The sequence below is a fragment of the Rhinatrema bivittatum genome, chromosome 5 (genome assembly GCF_901001135.1).
Source record: "Rhinatrema bivittatum chromosome 5, aRhiBiv1.1, whole genome shotgun sequence".
NCBI lineage: Eukaryota > Metazoa > Chordata > Amphibia > Gymnophiona > Rhinatrematidae > Rhinatrema > Rhinatrema bivittatum.
In genome coordinates this window covers 47,319,308-47,333,289 of record NC_042619.1, presented here as the reverse complement: position 1 = coordinate 47,333,289, position 13,982 = coordinate 47,319,308, and positions in this window count along the sequence as shown.

The following is a 13,982-nucleotide window of genomic DNA, read 5'->3' as shown; positions in this document are numbered from 1 at the left end:
GCGCAGAATGGCGCCGGCTGAAGACAACACGATTCAATTGCAGGAGGCCGTTCCGGACCGCCGCTGGACCCCCAGGTAGTTTAAGGCATTTGGGGGGGGGGGGGGGTTCGGGAGGGTGGGGGATTTAATTTAAAGGGTCGGGGGTGGGTTTTAGGGTGTTTTAGTGTGTCGGTTTTCCTGCCCTCCCCCTTCCCCCGATTTACGATTTTTTGACGATAAATCGGGGGAATTGGTATTGTATCGTGGCCCTAACGATTTTTGACGATTTAAAATATATCGGACGATATTTTAAATCGTCAAAAAACGATTCACATCCCTATTAACCGGAACTGACGTCCACACCAACGCAGATCACATGTTACAACGTCATAGCGTACCTATCAAAGCATGGCTGGTTTATAAAGATCCATCAATCAACTTGCTCAATTCCGGGAGACCCTTTAAACATCAATCACACTAGTTAAAGAAAACATTCCATTCATCAATCACGCTATTTAAAGAAAGGGTTCCATTCAATGGGTCCATTGAGCCCGTACGGACTCATTGTCCCCCCATTGATGATATAACTCATTGTTAAAATATCTTGCGATCACAATGTTTGGAGATAATTTTTTAACATGTTTTTAGCTGGATGTGAATGAGTGTATGTGGTAGTCAGTTTTTATTGTCTAGATAGAGTGACGTATTCTATGTGAATTAAATAAAGCTTGTACACTGCATCGAATAGTATGTGATATTCTCCGTATTTTGGTATGGGTTATGTATAAGGGGATATCGTTGATGGAATAACCCCATGTGTATGATTTACCTGCAGTGGTTAGTGGAGCAGCAGACACCACTTCATGACCTTTCTGTGGAAATGGACATAGGGGTGCAGAGTCCCCTAGGGTATCATGATTGGTTAGTCAAGAGTCAGCTGGTAAAAATCCTGCAGCCCTTCAAGGATGCCAAGGAGGAGCTGAGTTCCAAAAGTGCCACTTTGCACTGTTGTAATCCGGAGTTTGACTTTTGATGAAACTGATGCTTTTTGCACTGCACAGACTGGCGAAATCCTGCATTGCCCACAGCTCATATACACTATATTCTGATGAAGAAATAGTACTGATACAAGCAAATACCCCTGATGCAGCCCTATTGAAAGAGGGCGAAACTCGGCTGGAGTCGGGCTCAATTGCATACATTGGTTTCTACATAATAAATTTTTACAAGATCGGACATCTGGTTGCTTATTGTGTACTGTTGCTCTCACGGCTTTATTAAGCAACCTTCCTTGCTGCTTTTTCAGTCCCTTGCTGGTACAAAGTCTGGAGCGTGCGCATGCACGCGCGCCCTTACATCATCAGGAACATGGCGGATCTGTAGCGTCAGGCCAGCCCGGGGATACCGGGACCAAGAGGCGGGGAGAAACCGTGGCTGCATCTGACCGTCTGAGCCGAAGAGAGTCGCCACAAAGGTAGAGAGGGTGGAGCGAGGATGAGAATAGGAACGAACGCAACATAAGGGCCTGACCTCAACTGATGTGCCTGCCCATCCAGCCCTTACGTCACTAAAAGGGCCTGACCCCAAATGCTGTGCCTCTCTGTCCAGCCCTTACATCACTACAAGGGCCTGACCCAAAACACTGTGCCTGTTTGAGTTTAGTTCTAGTATCTCTAATTTCAGTTTCATGTATTTGTGCATCACTTTGTTCCAGAAAATTCTTTTTCCTGTTTTGCAACATTTGGAATGTAAGAACATAAAAAGATGACTTAAGATGTTTGGAGCTTTCATATGCTCAATAGTTTTCATGACCTTCATAATATGGGCCATTTTCCCTAAATCTTTCTTAGGTGCCAACATTAATGTTTCTATTACTATAGAAAACTGGTGGTAGTTGTACTCCAGTTCATCCTCTGTGTTCCCATAGTTTACAGAGGCACTGCATAGGGTAAAAGTCAACATAGTTTGATATTGTAGATTTGGACGAGTAGCAGTTTTCTTATTTCTGAGAGCTCTTCAAGTTCCTTTGTCATCAGCTGAAGTGCATAAGTACAGTTAATAGCTTCTGGGTATTCACAAATAATTTCCAGCTCAGTTCTTGCTTCACAAATGGAAGTCTCTATTGCTCTAAAAGCATCCTCTGTTGAATTATCTTTCACAAATGAAAAAGATGCCATTTTCTTCTGGCAGTGAACCAGTTCAGGAAGAAGTGACAGATCAAATCACAACATATCTGCACAAAGGAAAGGGAACTCTCCCCAGGTGTAGCCTATCTCTTAGTACCCGCTGACACATGTTGAACCAGAACTGCTGTTCACATGGAAACCTTCCGCACTTTGCCACACTTTGAAGGCTCGGGCCCCACTTTGGGGCAAACTCATTCCAGGGAGCCCTTTCCTGTGCAAAGGAAAGGGAACTCTCCCCAGGTGTCGCCTATCTCTTAACATCCACTGACACATGTTGAAACGCTGTTCACATGGAAACCTCCTCCACGTCGCAACACTTTCCAAGTCTCATGCCCCACTCTGAGGCGAACCCATTCCAGGGAGCCCTTTCCTGTGCCAAGGAAAGGGAACTCTCCTGGGTGAGCCTATCTCTTATTTATTTATTTATTTATTTGGGGGTTCTTATATACCGCGGTACGTATAGGTCTACATCACCTCGGTTTACAGTAAAACAATAACTTAGCAACAGGCTTTACATATAACAGGTATGTATATGTACCCACTGACACATTTTGTACTGCTGTTCATATGGAAACCTCCTCCGCCTGGGCCTTCAAAATTCTCATTTGTATATCTGCTACATCCACCAGATTTTAAAAGACCAGCGAGATCTCACTAGATGCCAACGGAACCACCCCACTCTAGGGGCAAACCCATTCTAGGGAGCCCTTTCCTGCGCAAAGGAAAGGGAACTCTCCCCGGGTGTTGCCTATCTCTTAATACCCGCTGACACATGTTGAACCGCTGTTCATATGGAAACCTCCTCCTCCTCGGCCTTCAAAATTCTCATTTGTATATCTGCTACGTCCACCAGATTTAAAAAGACCAGCAAGAGCTCATTAGATGCCAACGGAACCACCACACTCTAGGGGCGAACCCATTCTAGGGAGCCCTTTCCTGCGCAAAGGAAAGTGAACTCTCCCTGGGGCTCTTGTTTGAATATTTGCTACTACCACCAAGATCTGCACCCACAGCAGCTCCACCCCACCCAGGCATAGTTCATCATGTTTCAGGTCCTAGCACATGTATTAGACTCCTTGGTCCATGTTTCAAGATGGGTCAGGTGGACAGTATGCCCCGGTTGACAGTCGCACCGCATGCAGGGGGCCCCATCCCCCTTCACCCCACTCCCCTCTTCTTGGGTTCTATCTGAGAAGCTTGTTTGCTGTTTGAGCTCTCTCAGAGTGTCTCAAATCTTTATTCAATTGCTATTGCTAGTTTGCTACAATTAATTTTCTATTGCTGAAAAAGATATTTGTTCTTTTTTGCTGCTGTGCCTGCCAGGCAACCAGGCTTTTTTTACTGCACTTTTTTTCATTAAACTACTTGTTGACTATCAGTCTCGTGCCGGTATTTAGCCTTAGATGGAATTTACTACCCACTTTCGGCTGCATTCACAAACAACTCGACTCCGAGAGGACCTGGTCCCGGCGTGCTGGGGGCCACTACTACCGACCTAACACCATCCGTGGGCTGAGCCTCGTCTTGTCTTGCCTACTTGTCTTTCCCCTATCAACACCACAGCGACCTGACTACCTCCGTTCTGCCAGCCTGTCTTGCCCCTATCAACTTTCTGCCACTCTGCCTTGCTGCCATACACCAGATGACTCACTCTACTCCTTGTGGTGTTCTTGCCACTATCATGGTTCCTCACACGTTGGTGCTAGTCTTTCTGCTGCTTTGTCCCTTTATCGGCACCTTGTGTTTATTTTTCTGACAATCTTTCTGCTTGCTATGTTTCCCCCTTCATTGTGCTTTAGGATGTTGATACCACTTTTCTTGCCACTTTGCCTGTTGTGCTGCCTTCGAGGGTTCATGCAACTGTTATCAGTGCTCTCTTTTGAAGCTGTGGTGTGTATTTGACACTCTCGCTGCTGCTTTGCACCTCTGTTAAAGCACTCTTGCCACTCCTGGTACCCCTTTGCCCCTTTACAGTGCCTTAGGCTATTCATGCCACTTTGGTGCCACTTTGCCACAGTCTAAGTACCTTGGAGCTCTTTTCTCGTTCTGATGATTGCTCCCCAGAAGTTTCATCAGAATTGATAAGAAAACCCCAATTCTGCAGCCAAAAATAGGCTGCAAATACTTCCCCCATTGACTTTAATGGCAAACGAAAACGAATGAAACTAATAAACAAATTGTTTTTTTTCCCTATGAAACTAATGAAACTAATTTGGGTCCCGGCAAAACGAAAAACGAAACGAAACACATTTTTTCCTTCTGCACATCCCTAGGGCTCTGGGTTAACCTTTGTTTTTGCGCTGCTGTTACCCTATTGTGACTTTACTCATTATATCATCAATGAAAGTTAACTATCTGCAGATTCTGTAAACCATGGGCTTTACAAACCAACCCAAGTCTGAGTTGTCTAACCGTTAATCTTTCATTCCTTGGTCCCACCACTGTGCCCCAAGGGTGTAAGGACTTCTCTTTTTACTCATCCTTTTTGTAACAGCATTGTCATACAATATGATCTGCCATGCCCAAAAGGTTAAGGGCCCTTCACGTGGCTGCTAATTCCAGGGCTCAAGGAACTTTTACATTCTGAGTGCACTCCTGTGGAAAGGGTGGGGAGAAGCAATTATCTCTGCTTATGCATGAACAATACTGGGCCCAGCAGTTAGTGGGGTTGTATATCCACCCCGGGGAGATATAGTGAGCTCACTGATGATTCAAAGGTATTTGAGGCTTGGGCACCAGCAAATATAAAGTTTTACTTCTTTAATGATTAATGGGGGGTTTTTCCAGTTCAGAATGTTATGTAAAACTATTCATACTCATTATGGAAGTGTGTATTGGCATGTGTGATAGATTACCCTAAAGCTCAACTGGTATATGTACTTAGCCTTTTGTTTATGCTCAACTTTTGCTGCAGTTACTTCTTCCAATAATAAAGCAGCATTGCTTTATTCCAGAGTATTTTGGTTGGTTCACAGGAACAGTGCCCCTCTGAAGTCCATTCAAAGATGGGAGGTGTCTGTTACCACACAGGCCACACCCCTGGGTGGGGCTACATAATTCTTCAACAGACAGACATACAATTAAAAACAAGTAGGAAATATTTACCACTCAATGGAACCATCCAGTCTTTGGAACATTGCTGACTGTGCACTGTCTTTTCAAGACCATAAAAAAAATATCTCTCAGGCCATATCTCGTCTGTACTTCCTTGTTTTAGTCTGAAATATGACTGCACAAGGGCTCCTCTTTACTTCTCCCAAAAGTGAATTCACAATTTAGAGTTACTAATCAATTACCAGGCTTGTAATATTAGAGGCCACATTGCTTAATCTCTTGTTAATTCCCTGATTAATATTTCTGGCCTGCTTTAGAATATTTCTAATCTATATCTGACTTCGACTTCCCACTGTCTTCCTAGATAGAAACTGAACACTTTCTGACACTTGGGACAGTTATTGTCTATACATTGGATTGGAAACTATACCTGTTAAAAGACTCCTGGTCATATAAGAGACTTGAATATCCATTCCTGCATTTTTAATTGTTACTGTTGATAAATTCTGATACTTATAAGCCCGCTTTTACATTTTAAAATACTTTATTGCAGAACACATTATGACTGAATGCCTTAGGCTGGGCTTAAATAATGACCTCAGTGTAGCTGATGATGTAAATCCATTACTGCTGAAGATTTTAGTCTGAATCTTCTTATCTCATTTCTGTCAGAGCTGGCTCTTTTACTCCCATCTAAGAGTGGATATCTAAAGTATATCAGAACCTGGTTTTCTAATTCTCTTTTGAGTCTAGATACCAAATTCCTATCTAAACTTGATTATCTGATTAACTAATGTTTATAACAATTTTTTTTTTTTTTTAAATAAAGGGACCAAGATGGCAGGTTGCTAGTGTAATCATGCCTCTGCTTTGCTGAGATACTTATATGCGTCAATTTCTGGACCTCCAGACAGGGCCAGATTTACAGCAGACATGTCCCTTAGTGGAAGCAAGGGGATAGGAATCCCCCTTCAATTTCAAACACCAATGTGTGTGTCTGTGTGTGAGAGAGAGTGTGTGTGTGTGTGGGGGGGGGGGGGGGGATTCTCTGTGAACTCCCCTGTGTAAACTTGGAGGGCCGTTATGAGACGCAGCAATGATGCAATCTCTCTTACCTATTCCTACACCATGGATCGCATGGCTCTATGACCCTAAACAGTTGTGGTGCATCTTAAACATAGAAGGGGCATTGCCTTAAGTAGGCATCCTTTACTACAGTGTTCACCCCCTTCCCCCCCCCCCCCCCACTTCAGCATGGCAAGCTCATCCTAAGTATGTGTCTTCTGCATAATGGGAAATCCAGCCCTGCCTCAAGGGCAGGAAAAACCATGGAAGGATTCCTGTTTACATTACTATTACATTGCAAACTCTAGCTTTTCCTCTGTGTTCTACTTTGGTAAATGTGAAGCTTTTATTTTTTTTTTTCCAGTTTTTTACTGCTTTCACAGTAAATGCAATTGACATCATTAATGCAATCAGTTCAACAATGCCCCATTGTAGACAGAAAATCATTTCTGATTACTTTCTACCTTAAAATTACAAGTTTGTTAATTGCTAACTTGAACAGACATCACTTTTTATTTAAAAAAAAAAAAAAACAGTATATGCAAATTATTTCTCACATTATAGTGTGAGCAGTGAAAAAAATACTGCTGCTAATTGCGTTAGAACATTTTTAGAACACTTCAGATAGCTGCAGTCTTAGTTTCACACTGATGCCATCTTTTTTTTTTCTCACAAAGTCATAAGGAATGAAAAATGAAATTTACAAGTTTCCTGCAGGTGAAGACCCATAGCAGGCTTGCATTACCTTGTCACGTGGGCTTGTTCTAGCTGACAGGCCTTTGTGTAATAGAGGTACCCTTGCTTTCAGCCAAGAAGGTTTCCGAGGAGGGGTCCGAATTATTGTGAAAGGCACACAGATTGAAATTACTATTATTTCAAATGAACAGATTTCAAATGTGCTGCTATTAGTTTTTCAGACAGCCAACATTTTTCTTTTTAGTGTTTCAAGGCATAACTAGTACAAACTAGTCTTAGTCTTAGTGATGTATGACAGACAAGGGAAATTTACTTCTGTCTTAAAAAGAAAATCTTTTCTGGCTGGGGAAATTAAATCCTTTTGCAGTATTATTTGTACCAGGTGTAAACAAATGTGCAGAAGCACATAGAGTAACATAGCATATGTCGGCAGAAAAAGACCCAAGTGGTCTATCCAGTCTGCCCAACAATCTTTTTTTATAAATTAATTTTTAGGTAAGTTATTTCTCTGTGCAGGTTCCTCTAGTCAGCTCAGGTTTCCCTTTTCTTCATCCTTATCATTCAGCCACTAGGAATCCTCTGTGTCTATCCCTTGACCTTTTGCATTGCGTTATCATCCTTGTCCTTACTACTACTTCTGGGAGGGCAATTTTCTTTCCATCAAAAACGGTTTAGTTACTGTGCATTAATTATACCTATCAGTTATTTAAACATCTGTATCATATTACCCCTGTATATATATTTAGGTTCTTCAATCTCATCTCATGACTCTTCTGGTGCAGACCCCATACCATTCTGGTCATCTTTCCTTGGACCGCTTCCATCCTGTCTCTATTCTTTTTGAGATACGGTTTCTAGAACTTTACACAGTATTCCAAGTGAGACCTCACCAATGACCCGGACAAAGGCATTAATACATCCTTTTTCCTGCTGCCTGTGCCTCTCTCTATGCAGCCCAATATCCCTATGGCCTTAGCCACCACCTTTTCACATTGCTACACTGCCTTCAGATTGTCAGTCACTATCACCCCGAGGTTGCTCTCCCAATCTGTGCACGTTAGACTTTCACCCCCATTAAGTGTAGCTCCTTTGGACTTCTGCATCCCAAATATATGATCACTCTCACTACTCCTTAAGTTTTCTTAAATCACTTTTCATTCCCTTCTGGTGTGTCTACTCTGTTGCACATATTAGTGTTCCCGCAAAAAGACAAACTTTTCCTTTTAATCTTCCGCAATATCACTCAAAAACATATTGAAAAGAAATGGTCCCAGAACTGATCCTTGAGGCACTCCACATATCATTCCTCTCTCCTCAGAGTAGGCTCCATTTATAACTACTCATTATCGTCTGTCAGTCAACCAATCTGGAACTTTGTTGCATAGACTGTGAGCATTTGTGCACTTAGCTTTCCAGTGTTTTTCCCTCGGCTTGCTGCTGTTCCCAGATACCTTATCTGTGCTTTTTTCTAAAAGTGGACTAATTTTGTATTTTTATCCAACCACTTCCTATATTTGTATGTCTTGGGGGTGCCATTTCAATTCCAGTGACTTCCTTTTGTGGGAAAACATTTCACACCAACTGATGTAAACCTTACGGGGCAGATTTTAAAAGTTACGCGCACTGCGTACATTTGTGCACGCTACCCGGCGCGCACAAATGTATGCCTGATTTTATAACATGCGCGCGCAGCCGCGCACGTTATAAAATCAGGGGTCGGCGCGCGCAAGGGGGTGCACACTAGTGCACCTTGCGCGTGCCGAGCCCTTCGGGAGACCAGCTGCCTTTCTCTGTTCCCTCTGAGGCTGCTAATTTTGTTCTTTTCTCCAACCACTTCCTGCATTTGTATGTCTTGGGGGTGCCATTTCAATTCCAGTGACTTCCTTTTGTGGGAGAAAATTTCATTTTGCACTGTGCTCACCAATGCATCTGTGAAAATGCAAAAAACACACATATTCCTTGTTTTGTGATCAGTTACACCTTCTTTTTAAAGGTGAAACAAACGATCGTCAGTATGTTCTTTGTCCTCGGAAGCCTAGATAGATGAAGGCTTAATTTTCAGAGGGACAGCTGGACATGTTGGGCAAAGAGATGAATGCAAATGAGAACAAACTTTGGAAAAGCAAATGGAGACACATGTAATGCACAGAATGGATATTAAAATTTTTTCTGAATTTTTCAAACAATATTAGGGCTGGCCCAATTCCTACAGCTTGATCAGTGATATGCCGGTCCAATCCCTTACTGGGAAAATCATGCCAAATGCCAGAAAACTGACTGGTTTGCACATCACAGCCCTTATGACAGCCCTGAAACAAATACTTGATAAGACCAGGCCAGTGCCAATAATGGAAAAAGTAAGCACTAGTATTTAATTGCTCATTCTGGCTGATCTTTGGGTCTTCCTTATTTTTATCTAGCCAAAGCAAAGTTAGATAAGACAGATGCTTTAATATGATAGTAACATGTTATTATGGTACTATGTTACTATCATATTAAAGCATCTGTCGTCTCTTATTTTGCTTTGGATAGATAAAGCAGAGGAAGACCCAAAGAGCAGCCAGAGTGAGCAATTAAATACTAGTGCTTACTTTTTCCATTATCTGTGCTGGCCTGGTCTTATCAAGGATTTGTTTCAGGGCTGTCATATAGCCTCCTGGTTGGGTAAGAGATGTCAGGAGAGGCCAGAGAATGCACACTGACAAGAATTTGACACTGGGAAAAAAATGGTTCCTGTTAAAGCAGTATAAATCAGTTTAATTACAGCAGACTAAAATATGTGTCAAGGGAAGAAAATCAGACAGTATTGATTCTGAGAACACATCCAAGCAACTAAGAGTAGAAAAGCAGCAATAGCAGGGTGAGATCTAGGCTGCCAGCACTGAAAACCAAAAGCAGAAAAAAGGAGCCATGTCAAATGCAATGGCATCGCTCAAATGCTCCTAGGTGCCAGAGAGAGATAAAAGGGGACATTTCAGATCCACTTGCCAGTCTGAACTGGCAAATCCGTGACATTTTGAAACACTGCATATTTTAAATGGGCCTGAGAATGCTGCAAATGATGCATATCAAATCCCCACATAATTGGAACGACTGTGCATTTTAAAAAAATACCGGCTCAATTATTAGTGTAATTATAAAGTGCTAGGGGCACTGATTCCATGATTAGTTAATTACTCTGTATTTCTTTAAGAAAAAGATTTATTTCATTACAAATGGTTGCACTAATTAAATGTAAGGCCGTTTAAGCCTTCAGTAAGGAGCATTCCACTAATGGGAGGTTCCAAGGGTGTAGAATATTATTTTTTTAAATTTATTTTACTGGTCTATCCCAAAAAAAAGGCTGGGTCGCTGTCTAAAATTTATATAGGCGTCTCCATGAGGCACTGGAGGGCATCATTAACCAGAGGTGTAAGAGAGAGAGAGCGAGCGAATGTGGCTCTTCCAGACTCATGAAAGAAGTAGGGTGATTTGCCTTTCCTTTCTGTCTGGAGAGAGAGTCCTTTTCTCCTTCTGCCAGTTGGAGTGAATTCAAAGGGGGACTTGGCGAGCAGTGCTTGGGTGGAGGGGGCTTGAATATTCCTAGGTCTTGGGGATAGAAACTTACCCTTCTGCAGTGTTCTCCAACAAGGTATCTGGATCTGAATACCTCTTTTCTAACTGAGAGACGTGTGGGGAGTAGAGGAGGTCCTAAAGTCCTAATACTTTCCTGAACTTGTTACTCAAGCAGCTTGAGAAATTGCCTTCTTGCGATTTGATTATCTTGTCCCCTTAAGTCTGATTGAGGCCGTGATTAATACTAAGCAAAGAACTGTTGTTTTGTACTTTTTTCTATTTCTGTACCGTTTTACTCGTGTTTTGCTAAAGTATTACTTTGCTTTGAGACACAACATGATGTGTGGACTTGTTTATTGTAAGACTGTGAATGTGATCCCCTTGGGGCTTTAAAGCTTTGCTGTCACCCTTGGAAGAATCTGGATGAAGAGCTGTGGCCAGGTTTTCCTCAAACTCTGCAGCATCTGAAGGTAGCCTCTCGCCTATTTCAAGGAAACTATAGAAAAAAGAGGTTACATAAACAACTGCTTCATACAAAGTGCCACACTAAGCACATGGATATTGCAAATAACAACCGGTGAGCACTCAACACTTGTCACTTATCCTATGAACAGGGAGTAGGAAGGATATTCATGGCTGTAGCAATGCCTGCTAGGATCTAGCTATGGACACTAGGGGTGTGCATTCGTTTTGAACGCATATGTAAAACGCAACTTATATTTTTAAAAGAGAAAAAAAAGGTTTGAGCAGAAACGCATCGCGAGTTCCAACATATTCAACATAACTATGCTGAATACATTGAACCTAAATAAACACTTAAACCCCCCACCCTCCTGACCCCCCCAAGACTTACCAAAACTCCCTGGTGGTCCAGCGGGGAGTCAAGAAGCCATCCCTGTATTCCTTTGCGAGGAGCACGTGACGTCGGCGTCACGTCGGAGTGACGCGGACGTCACGTGCTCCTCCGCGCCTCCGCTCCCGGACCCCCGTTGGACCCAACCGGAACTTTTGGCCAGCTTGGGGGGGTCAGCTTGGGGGGTCAGGAGGCCCCCCCAAGCTGGCCAAAAGTTCCGGTTGGGTCCAACGAGGGTCCTGGAGCGACCTCCTGCCACATGACCTACCTGTCACATGGTAGGAGTACAAGATGGCGCCGGTGACCATGTGACAGGGGCAGACCGATGGCACGGCAGCCCCTGTGACACAGGCTATCTGCGCCATGAGGAAATCGCAGACGAGTGCAGGGATGGCTTCCTAACTCCCCGCTGGACCACCAGGGAGTTTTGGTAAGTCTTGGGGGGGATTAAGGAGGGTGAGGGGTTTAAATTTTTATTTATGGAAACGGTGAACATATGGACAGACCCTCAACTTATGGAATTCTCCATATGTCCATATTGAACGAAATCGACCCTCAACTTCAACTTATCAACTTATCAACGAAAACTTTTTGTCTGCACATCCCTAATGGACACATGGTTTGCTCATGGTACTTCCAAATTCATTATTCGAGCAGGCTATGAATCCCCCATTAGTTCACATGAACATCTCTGTGTTTGGTGTACACTGAGAGTGAACCATGCCACTATTGGTTGTCTGTGGGGATGTGCAGGCTTATCAGGGGAAAGAAGAAATGGTGGGAAGGAATTAAAGAGCATGTTGGAGAAGGAGTGGCTTACTGGTCAGAGCCGTGGGCTGATAACCAGGGTTCAAATCTCACTTCCTCCACTGACATTCCTTGTGCAGGGCCATAATATGAGAGGGTTGAGTCAGCAAGCTGACCAGGGTAGAAATCCTTGTGAGGGAAAGGTGTCACTGCTTGTGTTAGGACCCACCCACAATACATTCCAACTTCACTTGCTACAACTGAAGCAGTGAAAGACAAAAGCACCAGGAACTAGGTGGAGCAGAGCGATAGTGCAAATTCATTCAACTCCCCACCACTGTTAAAAGCATGAGATGATGTGGATTAGCCCAGAGATGGGCAAGTGGTTTGCATTGATTGAACTGACAGTTTCCCCTCCACTGGCCACAGGAGAAGGTCAGGTCATATAGGTTACTGATTTCACAAACCCCATCACTCTCCTGGAGGAGCACAGGAGGGGAGATCTGGCCTTCTACCCTATCCCTGATGAAAGAGGCCCAAAGGTTGATTCTGGCCCCCTCCCACATGAAGAGATGGAGGCAAGAGTGATGGCTATGGTTATGGACATGTTGCTCCTTCTGCTGTGCTACTTGCCAAGGAGAAGCAAAGAGTTGCTGGAAGGGAGACAGTTTATTGGGGGATGGTTATAATTGGTGACCACCAGGATTTGGAGGATATCAAAGAGCTCAAGGTTCACTGGAGTTGGTTTGGAGGTGGGGGACTATGTATAGAGGAAGAAAGGACAGATAGAGGGGGAACCAGAGGGTTGAGCTTTGGCTGGGGATGGAGAGAGAGGACCATAGAGGGAGAGAGAAAGAGGGCCCTGGAGGTTGAGCATGTGAGAGTGAGAGTAGCACTTGAGAACCACTGGGTTGGAGAAAAAATATAATTTCTTGAATTGGGAACTAAAATGCCTAGTTACGACACTACCCTTCTTACCTTAGGCAAGTCAAATCTCCCATTGCCTCAGGTACCCACTTAGCTTTTTGAGGAAGGACTTATTGTATCTGATTTCTAATTATGTTGTAAGTCAACTTGAGCTTCAGTTGGAAAAACAAGCCAAAAATCCAAAAATTTGTATTATTTTTTAAAAGGGGGGAAGCCAGGTGATTTCTTGGCTCTCTTGCTTCCTGCCCTTGCACTGCCATTGTAATACTTGCTACTCTTGCTCTGTCTGCCTCAGTGGTACCTACTGTTATCCTGGCTTTACTGATTTAACTTACTCCCCCCAAGTTTCCATCTGGCTCCATGTCATAAGAAACAGGCTAATCCAGTCCTGGATTTACCCTATTGCTTGCAGGAACTTGTAGTTCGAATTGTCCCGGGTAAATCAATGAGTAAAATCAACGCCAATTCTCCTCCCATGTAGTGAGTGGATGGATTGTGGTATAAATAAAACTGCCTCCTTGATGTCACTTAGGTATCAAAATCTTTCAAACTGAGGCTCAAATCTTGCTGGTAGTGTCTCATGACTTACAGAGAACAGACCTTCTCATAATTGATTTGCTTGGGAATGCAACCTTAAATGAGTGAGATAATCCATCAAAGGCTACATACCGGATGAGGCTGTAAGCAACTTTGAAAGAAGTTTCAAGAGAAAGTCCAAAAGGGCATGAAACTATTAAAGGTAAATGGGTAAGATCCATAAATTATGACAAGAGGATTCAAATCGACAATATGTTTAGTCAGAAAGAGATGGCAGATCGCCAATGACTATGTCATGCGCACTCAATTCTGACACTCAAAGCATTGAGTAAAAGGCAAAGCAATAAGAGTGGAGGGGGAAAATGCCAAGAGATGCCATAAGA